Source organism: Polypterus senegalus, chromosome 4 (genome assembly GCF_016835505.1).
Source record: "Polypterus senegalus isolate Bchr_013 chromosome 4, ASM1683550v1, whole genome shotgun sequence".
Taxonomy (NCBI): Eukaryota; Metazoa; Chordata; class Cladistia; order Polypteriformes; family Polypteridae; genus Polypterus; species Polypterus senegalus.
In genome coordinates, this window is record NC_053157.1 from 239,685,962 (window position 1) to 239,702,354 (window position 16,393).

Consider the following 16,393-nt stretch of genomic DNA (forward strand, 5'->3'; position numbering starts at 1 on the left):
TCCATCCAGCGCACATCAATTTTTTTTACAGTGACAAAATGGATGGACAAGGCCCCATGTTTAGATCGGGCTGACATCTCTTATCCAAAGGGCCGTACAGCACTCAAGGTACAAATGGCGACAATTCCATTGTTTTGACAACTGGAGCACAGGCAGGTGAAGAGACTTGGCCACGTGGTGTCAGTAGTGGGATTTTGAACTCACAACCTCAGAGTTTGAAGTCTACAGCTTTAACCAAAAATGCCTCGAGTGCAATCACACGTGCAATGAATAAAAGGTGGAAAAAAAAAAAAAATACAGCAATATTTTCATGGTAGATAAATCGGTGAACAATTCACCACTTTAATTTAGATTATTAGATAATTAGATTAGATAAACTTTACTAATCCCATGAGAAAATTCAGAATTTCTTCATAGTTGTGAAACTAAATAAACTTATGTATATCAAAACAGAGATGGGGTCTACTGGATTAGTGTACTCTCCCAACCCCACCAAAAAAAAAATAAATAAATAAAAAAACTGTTTAAGGCCCAGCCTGTACAAAATCAATTGAAGGAAATCAGAAAAAGAGAATTGTGAGAAGGTACCGACCCTACAGTGTTCTACTTTAGCCAGAGCTCCTTCCCTAGTTTGTTTTTCTTTTGTTCATTTTGGATCATTTAGTCTAGAGGTTAACCTACTTAATGTTAGCTCTAAGCTTCTCTTTATCTTGGAGTTCTATGTAAAAACGGTTACGCCCGAGAGCATCTCGAGTGCATTAGTCATTAGTGATCCATTGAACAGTGTTAAGCCTGAACACCACATAGGACAGTATTCTGCTGCCATCTAATGAATAAAATATCATGCTGCAAAAAAGTTGGTAATATCTGTTGTCACTTATCAATAATCATGAGTGGGGCGGAGCCTTCAACTAAAAAAACACAATGTGTGTAAAAGAGGAGTTGTAAAGCCAGTTTTAGAACAAACTGCAAGTAAAGCCTTACTTGAATTAAGAGAGATTGATGATAATGTGACTCGGTCATCAGATGTTGACACGGATAGTGAAACCGATGCATCTGGCACCGCTGTGATCTGCCTGGTGAAGCTGCACTTGAGGTACGGATGGCTACAATTCTACTGTTTTGACAACGGAAGCACAGGCAGGTGAAGAGACTTGGCCACGTGGTGTCAGTAGTGGGATTTTGAACTCGCAACCTCAGAGTTTGAAGTCTACAGCCTTAACCAAAAACGCCTCAAGTGCAATCACACGTGCAATGAATAAAAGGTGGGAAAAAAAATACAGCAATATTTTCATGGTAGATAAATATGTGAACAATTCACCACTTTAATTTAGATAATTAGATTAGATACACTTTACTAATCCCATTGGGAAATTCAGAAGTTCTTCATAGTGGTGAAACTAAATAAACTTACAGCCATCAATATAGAGATGGGGTCTACTGGATTAGTGTACTCTCCCAACCCCACCAGAAAAAAAAGTACGTAGTTTAGGCACAGCCTGTACAAAATCAACTATAAGTAGTGGTGAGTGAGCATGCTTGGCCGAACATGTGCTCGGAGCATGGCGCCACTCGAACGAGCACCACATGTGCTTGTGCGCCATGCTGGAATCTCCGCCCGGCACGTTTCATGGGTTGGAGACGGCCGATCAAGTGGCAGGTAAGTACTGCCCTTACTGTAATGCCAGTAGCCATGTCAGGTGCTGGCATTACAGTGACTGGCTGGCCGGAACACGTCATCGGGTGCTAAACAGCATGCACTCGCATATAATGTTTTAGAGCGTCAGCTCACCTGCAGGCACTCTCATATCATGTTTTAGGGCAGTGAAAGGCAACCTTTTTCGAGTTGCAGCGCACTTGAGGGACTGTCCATAAATAAAGTCGTGACGACACAATCTATGGACAATCAGCAATAAAAACAGTTAATTTTACATGTTTGAAAGACATTTGATTAATAAAGGAATCAAAGGATAAATCTTAAATTTAATTAATGTGAACGTTGAGATTGTTTTTCAGCACATATGAGATTGATGCGAGGATCAATTTTCGAAAGACGGACGCGCATTTCATTGTCGATCATTTGAAATCTCTCGCGTTTCTTAGACTTTATTTCCGTAAGTGTTCCGTTATCTGTTTTTCCAACATTAATTTTTTTTTTAAACATTATCTTTTTAATCAACCAAAAGTTCAAAAACACTAGCAATTTTAAACATTTTACAAAAGTTTTCACGGCGCCTCTAGAAAATTCGACAATGTTTTAGAGTGTCAGCTCACCTGCAGGCACTGGCATATAATGCTTTAGAGCGTCATTTTTCCTGTGAAACTGATTTTTTTTTTGGTGGGTTTGGGTGTGTTTTTGTCAGTCTGTAAAAGTGGCGTACAACTCAGACAAACTGGTTCCCAGCAGCGACTTTGGAGTCCAAGATGTATCCAGACATCGCCCCCATGCTGTTCCCGGTCCATTTGGGTGGTGTTTCTGTCACTTTCTGACCTTTCCCAATGGACCAGGCACCCTCCCTTCAGAGCAGGGGGTGCCTGGTTGTCTCCCATTGACTTACATTATACTCGGGTGCTCGGTAGAGCACACGAACATCGCGATGTGTTCGGACCGAACACCCAAACACTTTGGTGCTCGCTCATCACTAACTATAAGGACAAAAGAAAAAAGAGGACTGTGAGAAGGTACCGACCTACAGTGTTCTACTTTAGCCAGAGCTCCTTCCCTAGTTTTTGGTTTTCTTTTCTTCAGTTTGGATCATTTAGTCTGAGGTTAACCTACTTAATGTTAGCTCTAAGCTTCTCTTTATCTTGGAGTTCTATGTGAAAACGGTTACGCCCGAGTGCATCTCGAGTGAAGATTAGTCATTAGTGATCCATTGCACAGTGTTAAGCCTGAACAACACACAGGACAGTATTCTGCTGCCATCTAATGGATAAAATATCATGCTGCAAAAAAGTTGGGAATATGTATCTGTCTGTTGTCACTCATCGATAATCATGAGTGGGGCGGAGCCTTCAACTAAAAAAACACACAATGTGTGTAAACGAGGAGTTGTAAAGCCAGTTTTAGAACAAACTGCAAGTAAAGCCTTACTTGAATTAAGAGAGATTGATGATAATGTGAGTTGGTCATCAGAAACCGATGCATCTGGCACCGCTGTGATAAGCCTGGTGAATCTGACCGTGAAGCTGCAACGTGGCAAAGTGACTGCATTCAGGTGGAAGGACAAGCAAGATGTTAGCTCCCTTGGCACTATTCACGATGTTCGTGTCACTGAGCCTGGTGGTGTGGCCAGGCTAATTCATGTCACTTGTGGTACCCTGAAGACATTTGGGTTTGAGATCAGAAGAAGAGCATAAGACGAGAGTCCAGAATTTCAGCTGGTATTGTTGGTATCTCGATGTGTCTTAACGATATAGAAGATGGCACCTTTGATAGTTTTAGAATAGGACCATGTGACCGATCAACAGTTAACTGTTAATGGTTTAAACAAATGGTGTGAGCACAAGATCGTGACCACAGATGGATCACAGGCGACACGTTTACCTAGATGGAGTCCAAATTGAGCAGGTTCAAGCATTCCAATATCTAGGATCACTCATAGAGGAGAAGAAAGTGACATCATAGTCGGATTGGATGAGCGGCTGTGGCGTTCGCATCGCTCGAGTGGTGCCTTTGGAAGAAGTCCAATGTTTCCATCAAAACAAGACTATGTCTCTTCTGTACTCTGATCGTACGCCAATTCTCCTGTATGGAGCAGAAATTTGGACTTTGCTGCAATCTGATGTGAACAAGCTGAAGGTCTTCCAGATGCAATGCGTGAGGAGAATACTGGGTGTGTCCCTCCATGATTGCCACCACAATGCAACCATTCGGACCCAATGCGATAACCAACCTCCAACTGAAGAATTGATCATAAAGTGCTGACTACAACAGTTCGGCCCCGTCTGCAGGATCAACATCGCTAGGCTGCTGTACCACCTTTTATGATGAGAGTGACCCGTCTTCCTGGAAAGTTCAACGAATGGCACCAAAGACAATGAGGGCTCAAACATATCGAAGACCACCTAAAGAACCGGTGACGCGGCCCAAACCACCACCTCCGATTGTAAAATTCGGAAGTGTATCAGGAATGAAGCTTGGAATCCTGAGGCATTTAAAACAGTGTATTGGTTGAGAGGAAAACTGGCTCCCCCAGGACCCCTAAGACTGAATTCTTGGTGTGAGTCTTGGATGTCACCTGTGACGACTGCATTTGCGGCTAAAAAAAAATCAACCAGCATGACAGAGCAGAGAGCGGTCAGCGAGAGTAAAGCTGACAAAAGAGGGAGCATCACTCTACACAGACATTAGGCACAACCAATGTAACAATCTGGAATGTTCTGGAAAAGAAAGAATGAGCAACAGACATCAAACAGGTTGGACAAGGAAAATGACAGCTGACGATGGAAACATTGTGAGATCTGTGAAGAAAAAGCCCAACAGTCAGTGACTTCAGTCTCCACAAGGAAATGGGTGACGGTAACACAGGAAGACTCAGAGTAGACAAAGCGAGGCCCTACCACAAGATGAAAAGCACTCATCGGTAAGAAGAATCAGAAAGCCAGACTGGAACTTAAGAGAAGGAAGAACGGTGACCACCGTGAGGAGACCCTGCCATCAATTTGTGCCTCGTCGGTTTCGCTCATAGCTAAGATGTCCCAATATCTCGTCCAAATCCTTCTTGAAGGTCCTCAACAACATGGCATGGTGCTTTGTTCCAGATTCTCACTGTAGAGAAGACTACACAAGTTCCCGGAACAAAGGACAGGCGCTACATAAATAAAATGTATTATTTTAATGGACGGATGGAACTAAAATTCACTTCTAGCAAAAACCGATTCTACTTGTGATCCAAAACATACAATCCCACCTGTCAAGTGTGGCGGAGATACTGTAGGTGGAAGAAGCTCACTCGTCTTTAATGACCCACTCAGAGGTCCACACCTACCAAATGAATCGGGAGGACCTTCGTCATGCAGCAACAAGACGACGATCCCGAGCACAATGCCCTACTCAACCTGTGGTGGAAAGCAGTGTGAGGTTTTAGACTGGCCAAGTCGATCATCTAACTGAGCACGAGGGGGAGACTGAAGAGAAAAAGAAAATGAAAGACAACACGGTAAAAGAAGAATTTCCCCTTCTTGATGAAAAGGTAAATGCATCATATTTTACTCCAACACTCATATCTTCAGAGCATTTGCGTCTGAGCAATACGAAAGCCCCTGTGCAACCTGACAGCTCGTCAACTGTTTCAAATTTATCATCTTTTACCGATCAGTCCAAGACGGTAGGTCTGCCACCGGTACAAAAATAAATCAGAGAGTTCAGAGGGTGAAATGACGAAACACTATAAATACAATCATTAACCGGTCCAGGCGTTTCTGAATCCCCTCCAATTAAGTTGATTTGTGAACGTTCACAAGTTTAATTTCCCCATTGGGAATCTGCACGTGGCACTCCAACCGTACACCCGACCTCTAATAGAAAAAGCCAGGGCTGTTCTCTCCGAATTTGAGAACCACCAGTAATTACCTTAAGACTCTGTACCCCAACCTCCACATTGATTCAGGTTTTGAGATTTTACTTTGAGAATCTCTTTGCAGACCATTTGTGGATCCTAATTGTCAGTGGCAGAGAGGGGTGGGAGATCCCCAAGGAGTTTTGCGCGACTCGACCGGTTAACATTAGATCGAAGAAAGGGTTTCCCCCCCCGAGGAGTTTTGAGCAGCTCGATTAGCTAACATTAAAACTGAGGATTGAGGTCCCCCAAGGAATTTCGAGTGATTCAGTTGGTTAACATTAGATCAAAGAACGGGCTCTCTAAGGAGTTTCAAGCAACTTGATTGGGTCACATTAAAATTAAGGAGAGAGTTCCTCAAGAAGTTTTGAGCAGTTTGATTAGCTAACATTAAAACTGAGGAGTGAGGTCCCCCAAGGAATTTCGACTGACTAAATTGGTTAACATTGGATCAAACAATGGGTTCTCTAAGGGGTCTCGAGCAGTTTCGACTTGCTAACACTAGATCAAAGAACGTGGGTTCCCCCAGGAGTTTCGAGCAACTCGATTGGGTAACATTAAAATTAAGGAGAGAGTTCCTGAAGGAGTTTCGAGTGGCTTGATTGGGTCAAATAAAATTGAAGAGCAGGGTCCCTCAGGAGTTTCAAGCAGCTTGATTATTTAAAATTAAAATTGAGGAGTGAGGTCCCCCAAGGAATTTCGAGTGACTCAATTGGTTAACATTAGATAAGAGAACAGGTTCCCTAAGGGGTTTCAAGCAGTTCCGATTTGCTAACACTAGATTCAAAGAACGGGTTCCCCCAGGAGTTTCGAGCAACTCGATTGTTTCACAACAGATTGAACAGCAGGGTCCCTCAGGAGTTTCAAGTGACCTCATTAGGTTAACATTAAAATTGAGGATTGAGGTCCCCCATGGGATTCTGAAAGACTCAGTTGGTTAACATTGGATCAAAGAACGGGTTCTCTAAGGAGTTTCGAGCAACTCGATTGGGTCAAATTAAAATTAAGGAGAGAGTTCCTGAAGGAGTTTCGAGTGGCTTGATTGGGTCAAATCAGATTGAAAAGCAGGGTCCCTAAAGAGTTTCAAGTGACTTCATTAGTTAACATTCAGGAGTGAGGTCCCCCAAGAAATTTGAGTGACTCAATTGGTTCATATTAGATCAAAGAATGTGTTCCCCCGAGGAGTTTCGAGCAACTCAATTGGGCCACATTAAAATTAAGGAGAGAGTTCCTCAAGGAGTTTTGAGCAGCTAATTTAAATTTAGAATTGAGGAGTGAGGTCCCCCAAGGAATTTCGAGTGACTCGATTAGTTAACATTAGATCAAAGAACAGGTACCCTAAGGGGTTTCAAGCATTTCCGACTTGCTAACACTAGATTCAAAGAACGTGTTCCCCCAGGAGTTTCGAGCAACTCGATTGAGTCACAACAGATTGAACACCAGGGTCCCTCAGGAGTTTCAAGTGACTTCATTAGGTTAACATTAAAATTGAGGATTGCGGTGCCCCAAGGGATTTAGAGTGACTCATTTAGTTAACATTGAATCAAAGAATGGGTACCCCCAGGAGTTTCAAGCAACTCAATTGGGTCAAATTAAAATTAAGGAGAGAGTTCTTCAAGGAGTTTCAAGCAGCTTGATTATTTAACATTAAAATTGAGGAGTGAGGTCCCCCAAGGGATTTCGAGTGACTCAATTGGTTAACATTAGATCAAAGAATGGGTTCTCTAAGGAGTTTCGAGCAACTCAATTGGATAACATTAAAATTAAGGAGAGGGTCCTTAATAAGTTCAAGTGACTCCACTAACTTAACATTAAAATTGAGGAGGGAGGCCCCTCATGGGGTTTCAATTGACTCGATTGGCTACAATTATATCAAAGAGTGGGTTCCCACGTGGGGTTATGAGCGGCTCAGCTGGTAACTGTAGGGCAAAGTGGACCGATGAAAATTCCCAGCCAGGTATTCACAGACCGATAGTACAGAATACCAGTGTTAACTCACTATATATGCCATGCCTGATTTTCAAGGAACGCCAGGGGGACACGCTGACTTGAAGCACATCATCATATTACTCACCCGTCACAAAACTTACAAGTTTTTAATGTGGATATTCAGAACCATCTTCATTTTAATCTCTATATATAATCTTCATTTGGATCTTGATCTTTGTCTGTGAATGAATTAGAAGAAGAAGCACTAGATGGCAGTAGAGAGACAGCTAAAACATAGGCATTGCATTAACACTAGAATTACCAGAGCCTACGAAAAAACTCGTAATTCCGTCCCACCTTAAATCGCTTCTTAAAATCGTTCACACCTCTCCACCAGCGTCTTTTGTCATCTAAATGTGCTGATAAAAATCAGGCTGCAAGCAGCCGGCTATTCCATCCCCCCACCGACTTAGAACGTGCACAAACTTCTCCCAGCTCATGCCTTGATTGATTATCTGGGAGTGAAGTGGAGTTTTAGAGTGGAAAGAATAGATCATTATTTGGAACACACGCATTTCACGTGTGTTCCGTTTCTACAGTAATCCGTGTAAACACATTTTTAAAACAGAAACGTTTTTCATATTGTAGTAGTAAATGACAAAATGTAAGCATAAACTATATAATGTATGAAGCCTGAAGTCCAAATATCAAACACTTTCACAAAAGGTACAAATATAACAGAACAAGTATGCTTTTATTCAAAAATATAACTGCAGAAAAAAGCCACCTTAGCATGCCATATTGACACATACTTACTACAGCTGGCACAGTAGCGTAATGGTATCAGCTGCTGACTAGTATCCAAAAGGTCATGAGTTCGATCCCACATGGTTCAGTTTTGAGAAGTAAACTGCTCTTATTCTTACTATTTTAGAATAAAAACATGCATTTGATTTCAGTGTGTAACAGCCAGTAATTTATGATACTTGTAAAGGTTAGTTTTTTTTTTATTCACTTTTCATTCTCAGTCTCAGTCGTGTTCAGGATCCTTCCTACCCCCATCTGAGAATGCTGTTTTCACATAAAGATGCGCTGTAGCTCTGCAGCGCATTTGTGACTGCATTCTCGTACCAATGCTTGCGAACTGAAGTGCCTGCGTGCACTTTTCGTGGCATTACACGCCTATTTTTTAGCATGCCCGTGTCGCTCAAACACAGGAACATATGTTGGTGTACAAGAATAAAAAACAAGTGCACTTTTATTCTAGACTATAAGTGAAGAAAAAATAAAGCAAGTTACAGTAGGCGGTTGATACGACAGCTTGCGTGGTGCAATGCTAAGAACTGCTGATTTCCGATCCGTGCTATATAAAATCATCACATTCAAATATTAACAATTTCCACACACCCTTCCTACATTCACGACATGTGTACTTGTTGCAGTGTACACATCTGGTTCCTATTACACTGAATGAGCACCTGACATTGTACTTTCTTCCCTATATAAATAACATTAGAGTATAGCACGTCTCCAAATAAATCACATTTGAGTTATAGCGCATCTTTATGTGAAAACAGCATTGTCAGATTTTTTTGGGGAATCGTGAACGCGACTGAGAGAATGGAACTGAATAAAAAAAAAGACTGAAATCAAATGTATGTTTTATTCTAAAATAGTTAAGTACATGCAATATTATTTGAAAACGAACAGCGTCAGATCGGGTTTGAATACACGCTGCGACGCTGAACTCCCTGTCTATCTACATAGTAATAACAGTAATTGTATTATTATATAGGAGCTTCCCTGTCTGCCTATCATATAGTGCCTTTCCTTCCTACCTATCTATATATCTATCCCCTTAGCTGTTTTTTATATATCTATTATACAGTGCCTTCCCTGTTTATTTATATATCTAGTGCCTTCTCTGCCTGTTTGTCTGTCTGATTGCATATAGCGCTGAACTTACTGCTCTGTACTATTCTGTCCTCTGCATGTCCTGGAGTACAAAAGAAACAGCACCATACAGCAACATGTGCGAACTGGCAAGATCGGGGAAAAAACACACGGTCACTGATTACAAACCGCAAGATGAATGAAAGAGACAATATATGTAAAAACATCATCGCACTAATGCAATATGATTTGAAAACGAACAGCGTCAGATCGGGTTTGAATATGCGCCCGATCTGACGCTGTTCATTTTCAAATCATATTGCATGTACTGTGCGTTGATCCTGCTACACTGAATAAGCTGACTCCTTCTGTAACAGTGTCAGCGTGTATTCAAACCCGATTTTGTCATTTACTACTACAATATGAAAAACGTTTCTGTTTTAAAAATGTGTTTACACGGATTACTGTAGAAACAGAACACACGTGAAATGCGTGTGTTCCAAATAATGATCTATTATTTCCACTCTAAAACTCCACTTCACTCCCAGATAATCAATCAAGGCATGAGCTGGGAGAAGTTTGTGCACGTTCTAAGTCGGTGGGGGGATGGAATAGCCGGCTGCTTGCAGCCTGATTTTAGTCAGCACATTTAGATGACAAAAGACGCTGGTGGAGAGCTGTGAACGATTTTAAGAAGCGATTTAAGGTGGGACGGAATTACGAGTTTTTTCGTAGGCTCTGGTAATTCTAGTGTTAAGAATCTCCTCCAGGCTTATACTACTGAAGACTGTAGTACGCCAGTCACACCTCAAAACACAGACATTCAAACTAAACAAATTGTTGTGCTTTAAATTAACTAAAGAGATCTTCATTTAGATCTTGATCTTTGTCCAAAATTCCACGCATGCGTAGACCACCGTCCAGTTTAGTATGTTGTTGTTACTCACGGATGTCAACAATGTGCCGGAATAACGTAAGGGGTGGTGGACAGTGTTACGCTGGTTAGCCCCTGAGGCCTGGTTAGAGAATGAGATTGCCGAAGATACAAGGTACGTGCCTACGTAACATATAAATGAAAGAAAGACAGTGGGAAAAATGAATGACAACGTAACAGCACGTTCCGGAAATTATGATTGTTACGTTGTAGCCGGCGAGTGCAGCGCGTCTAACAGTTGTACCGTGGCTTGCTCACATGTCAGTAAGTGATCCCTATTTATGCTTTACAGAGCCTGGATACCTATGTGTCCCCCTTTTATAACCATTGCTCCGTGTATGTTGCCTTACTCTTTGGATTGCCACAAAGCAACCTGCGAGATTGGAGAAAGGTTGAGAAGTTAGGGAGAGGAAACGACAGTGTCGTGAAAACGAGACGGACTGTGAACGGACAGAAGCAGAAATGCTCCTACACCTCCACATAATTACGATTCGGACAGTGATTCCAAGTAGGCCGTTCCTATCGAATCAATGTCCAAGGGTTTTCTTTTGTAATTTTGTTTCCCTTATAAAAATCATAATTCTGTGCGACGAAGGGCCCAGTTCACGACTGGCAGCCGCATCAGGGAGCCCTTCACAGACAACTTTAACACGCGCAACGTAGTTGGGCGCACATGGCTAGTCCTGTTATATCATATACAGTATATCTATTTTTTTTTAAAATAGATAGCCATACATACAAGTTCCCTCCATAACATTTGGCACAAAGACCCATTTTTCTCAGATTTCCCCTCCTTCTTCTCCACCGTTTAAAATTCCAACTCGGTTCAGACTCGTGATTATAAGTGCACATTGCTGGGTCCTTGCGTACATTTTGGTCTCACCATGTTCACTTTTGACACAGGTGGTAGAGGCGCTGATGGATTTTTTTTTATATTCCCCCTTCAATAAACCAAATGTTCATTTTAAACACTGCATATTTAGTATTTAATCAGCTCGTCTCCTGCGTTGGGAGTTTGGCTTGGGAGATCAGAAAAAAAGAAAGTGTCTCAAATGGGCAAAAAGAGTGGAAATCAGGAAGGGGGCACATACTTTTTCACAGCAGTGTCTTTTTACGTTTATGTATCGACTGTTTCATTTGAATGTTGGATCAACTCAATAAGTTGAATAACCACCCACTTCTTTAGCGTTTCGTAGATCTTTTGATTGGGCTTAATGCTGGCACTGGACGGATTGTAATTCATTTTTGGGTACACGTTTGCATCGTTTACAATCAGATCCTACAGAATGAGTGCAAGAGCCTAACATTCACTTCTACAGTTCATTTTAGCTTCCCCTAACCCATCATTTGGTGATGTCGAGGAACCTCATGAAGAGGGGACTGAAGGGTAAAACACACAACAACAACAACAACAGAAAAAGGGACAAGAAGAACAAAGGAGAGGAGAGCAATGGAAGAAAGCGCCCCATCTGGTGAAGCTGGGGAACCGCATGAAGAAGAGACCAAAGGGGAAACCAACAAGAACTGAAAGAGGCCGAAGGAACAGTCTGGAAAAGCAGAGCAAAAGAAGAAACCAACCATTTAGTGACGTGGAAGAGCTGCAGGCTTGAGGCAGTAATTTCAAGCAAGGGATCAACTGCAACCCAATGTGAAGTGTCACTGAGAAACGTGCCATCTTCTACACTGCCGAAGACACTGAGATATCGATACCAGCGAAAATTCATACTCGCCCTTTGACCTCAAATCCAAATGTCCTCACGGTAGAGCAGAACAACTGAATTATCCCTGCCTTTTTCCAAAACTTTCAGAAGGGACTGTAGTTGAGGTGGCACCAAAAGGTTCTCTCTCCTTCTGATTTAGTAGGAGGTAGCTGAGGTACTGGTGCTGGAAACGGGCAACTTGGCTACTGCTTCACATCAGGGGCGGGCGGCTCAAAATGTTCATTGATCCAGCTCTGGTTCATCTGGATGAAGGTCAGGCGCTCAACGTGGTCGGTGGATGGCTTGCTGTGCTGGTCGGTGACAATGCTACCCATTGCTCTCTCGGAAAGGACACTTGAAGGAGGACAGGAGAGGACTTCTATGGCATACTGTGCCAGTTCAGGCCACTGGTCAAGTCGGGCAACCCAAAAGTCCATGGGGTCATCACTCCGTAGGTTTTCTTGTGCCCCCACACAGCTCAGGTAATCGGTGACCATCCTGTCCAGACGCTGCCTGTGGCTGTGGACTGGGGTCTCACTGTGGCGCGAGGGTTGAATGAAATGTTCCATCCTTTCCAGGAGGCTGGCGCGGCTGCCGAAGGCGGTCGGGGTGGCGGGGTGATGATGTGCGGAGGGCTGAATAGGGAGCTGCTCTTCAGGCTTCGGGAAGGTCTCTGCCAGCTGCTGGCACAGCGTCGCTTCATATTGCTTCATTTGAGTGTCCCTTTGGGAAGGTGGCAAGAACTCCCTCATCCTGCTTTTGTAGCGAGGGTCCAAAAGTGTGGCCACCCAGTAGTCATGTCTCGTCTTCATGCTTACAATCTGTGGGTCAGTTTGCAAGCACCTCAGCATCCAGCTGGCCATGCTGGACGAGGGTACTTGGGGCATGTTCACCGGACCCCCTCTTGCTTCCTGCTGCCACCTGTGCGTGACAGATGGAGGCCGAAGCTCACTGCCAAGTCGGCATGCGTCCACTGGGTTCTCCTCTTCATCCTTTAATATGTAACCAGTATGAAGATGACGGGAATTCCCCAGCGGCTCCTGCTCCACGTGGTGGTCAGCTTCGGCCACCTCCTCTATGTTCTCCTCCTCCTCTTCCTCGACCAGGCCAGTGAGCGTCGCCTCTAGTAAGTAAATCAGGGGGATCACATCATTGATGCCAGCCTTGGGCCTGCTCACAAATTGGGTGGCCTGCTCGAACGGAGTCAGTACGCTGCCCACCTCCTTCATCAGCAGCCACTGTCTGAGGGTGAAGCAGCCCCCCACGCCAGACCGGCCACTGTTGTCCAGCAGGTAGTCGCTGACCGCCCTCCGCTGTTCATAGAGACGTTCAAGCATGTGTAATGTGGAATGCCAGTGGGTGGGCTGGTCACACGTCAGCCTGTGCCGGGGCAGCGCATGGCGCCTCTGCAAATTGGCCAGAGCTCTGGTGGCTCTGGAGGACCTGCGGAAGTGGGTGCAAATGGTCCTGGCCAATGCCAACAGGTCACTCAGTCCGGGGTACGCCCTCAGAAATTTCTGCACCACGAGACCGAGGACGTGGGTGAAGCACGGCATGTGAGTCATGCTGCCCAAGCGCAAGGCGGCGACCAGGTTGGGGCCGTTGTCACTGACCACGTGGCCAACTCGGAGCTGGCGGGGGGCAATCCACTGCTGGATCTGGGCTTGGAAGTAGCGGCGGAGTTTCTGAGCAGTGTGGCTCTTTTCACCCAAACGAATGAACTGGAACACGGCATGGCAGCGCTTCACGGAACACGTGCCATAGGCACCTGGGCGCTTTGGCATGGACGAGGAGGAGGAGGAAGGAGGGATTGATCTCCTTCTGCAACCAAGGGGTGGCACCACTAGTTCTAAAGGTGTCCCTCTAGGGGCATCCTCACCGGCACTCAATAAATTCACCCAGTGGGCTGTAAAAGAAACGTAGCGCTGCTGAGCACAGCTGGTGGTGGTGTGCACCCGGCGGCAAACGGCATAGTCCATGGACAGAGACACATTGCTCTCCACGTGGGCATACAGGGCTGGGACAGCCTTCTTGGCAAAGTAGTGCCGGCTGGGGACTTCCCACTGGGGGATCGCACAATCCATGAGCTCAATGAAGGCGGAGGAGTCCACCAGCCGATAGGGGAGAAGCTGCGATGCCAGCAGCTTGGCTAAGTGGGCATTCAGCTTACGGGCATGAGGGTGATTGGGTCCAAACTTTTTTCTTCTGTCAGTACACTCGCCAAATGGGAGCTTCTGAGGGGAAGACATAGTGGGTGCTGGGGTCCACAAGGGAGAGCTTGGAAGACTTTCTTGGCGAGATGCAGCAACTGTGGCAGAGGAGAGGCTTTCATGCTTCCTCTTCCAGCTTCGGGCACCGGTGGAGGACAGGCTGGTGTCATCTGTCCTATGGGCACCAGCAGCATCATCACCCTCAGCAGCAGCACAACTGCCAGAGCAGGAGAAGATGAAGAAGAGGAGGAGGGGGAGTGACCAGCATGAGGAACAAGACTACTGGACGGGCTTTGGCTTCTTCGGGCCAAGTATTGTTGCCACCGTAGACTGTGGTGTCGCTTCATATGTAATATCAGAGCAGTAGTGCCCAGGTGTGAGCCTTGGCAGCCGCGTCTGATTCGCTTGGTGCACAGGTTGCAAATGGCCACCGAGTCATCACTTGCAGAGACATAAAAAAAGGCCCACACCGGAGAAGCCCGCCGGCCAGCACGAACCGTTTGGGATGCCCTACTGGCAACATTCTGAGGGTGGGACGCACCAGCGTGAAGTCTGGGCAATTCCAAAGGGGTCCTCAGTTGGGATACTTTTGATTTTTTGGCTACATGTTGCTGCGCCGCCACCGTCTCATCCTCTGAAGTGTCTAGGTCATCTCCCCCCGGTGCCCACGTTTTGTCCTCCACTTCATCATCAAAATAGTCATTGTCGTCATCATCATCCTCATCATCACAAAAAGCGGCAGCATCAACTTCTGAGATGGGTTTCCCGCCTTTTGTACCACAATAGGGCTTCTCACCAGCGTGACTTTGCGCGAGGAGCTGAAGAGAGCCGCCGTCGAGGAAGCGTTTGCCACATTTTGCTCCAGGGTGGATGCTCGTGTGGCCCTGATGTGGGCTGACTTGAGAGAATCGTTTGCCACATTCAGAACAGCCGTGTGGCTTCTCTCCCCCAAGAATGCTTACACGAGTATGAAGAGGTTTGCCACATTCTGAACAACAGGAAGGTTTCTCTCCGGCTTGAACTCGGACATACTTGTGCTCTTGCTGTTGATCAGGAACGACAGCGGGAAGGGAACGGCACTGGAAAGACGCCGGGGTGAAAGTTTCTAATCTTCTCGCTGACTTCACCGTCTTCTCATTGCGCTGAAGGAAGGCCGGAGCAAACGAAGACGTGGAGAAGCCGCCATTCTCCTGGAAATCTGAAATACCAAAAAAATGGTTGAGTTAAACGTTTTGAAATACAATTTATTAATAAAGAAATTTTAAACAATGGACAGAAGTGCAGTTGTTGGTGACACTGCCTCACACTGAAGATCAATGGCCAGGGTCCGATTTCTAAAAACTTGCTTACACACACACACAAACAGGACCAGAATGGGCTTACGTAACTTTCCATGCAAAAGTCGCAATCTATGAAAGAAAACCTGCAGGTAGAACGCGCGAATATTTACGGCAACTTCTGACCCGCGCGTACGCAACGTTTTGGAGAAACTGGGAAATGATGACAGGCTGGATCAGGTAGGGAAATGCAGCCAAACCAACTAAATGATGATACACGCTGTGGTAAAAAACAATAAAATAAGGCAGTAGAGAAGAAAAAAAGGTTTGTGGGATGGCCACCCCGTAGACGGAAAAGAATCAGCAAAAGAAAAAGAAGATCGCAGTTCACAGCAGAACTGAACTAACAGGGTGAGTCTGCTCTATAAATATGGTGGATAGGAGGAGGAGGAGAAGAAGGTGGAGTCAGGGTGGTAGGAACAGGAAGGTGAATCCTGGGTGACAAAAGTGATGTCATCATCAGGGTTGGCCGGACGTAATGTCAAGAGTGGGCGGTTCGGTGGTGATGTCACTGAGAGAGGCAGGACCTTCGGCTGAACTGCAGAGGAACAAGCGGAGAGAGAGAGAGGATCAGGTGAGAGCGCCAACTCCAGGTCGGGCTGACGAACAGCACCATTTGAGCCTGCAAACTGTCCACCACGTGTGTGACAATGCGTATAATAATTCCCATCAGTGTGTGTTAACTCGACTACCACACTAAAGCTCCAAACTAACGAATGTAAGGTATGAACTTTACTGCAGTTCATTTTTAAGAGGGCAAACTCTGCGTACCTGCATTGAAGAACTTACTGGGCTTTTGTCGGTTTATATCGGCCAACTGATGGCACTT

General features: G+C 45.0%; 1 long non-coding RNA gene across 1 annotated transcript; it reads right to left on the minus strand.

Moving 5' to 3' along the window:
• Positions 1-305: 305 nt before the first annotated feature.
• LOC120528316 lies at positions 306-7,758 on the minus strand. Its single transcript, XR_005633483.1, has 2 exons — positions 2,691-7,758; positions 306-593 (listed from the first exon to the last, which is right to left on the minus strand). It is a non-coding gene; the product is annotated as an uncharacterized LOC120528316 (long non-coding RNA).
• Positions 7,759-16,393: the final 8,635 nt, after the last annotated feature.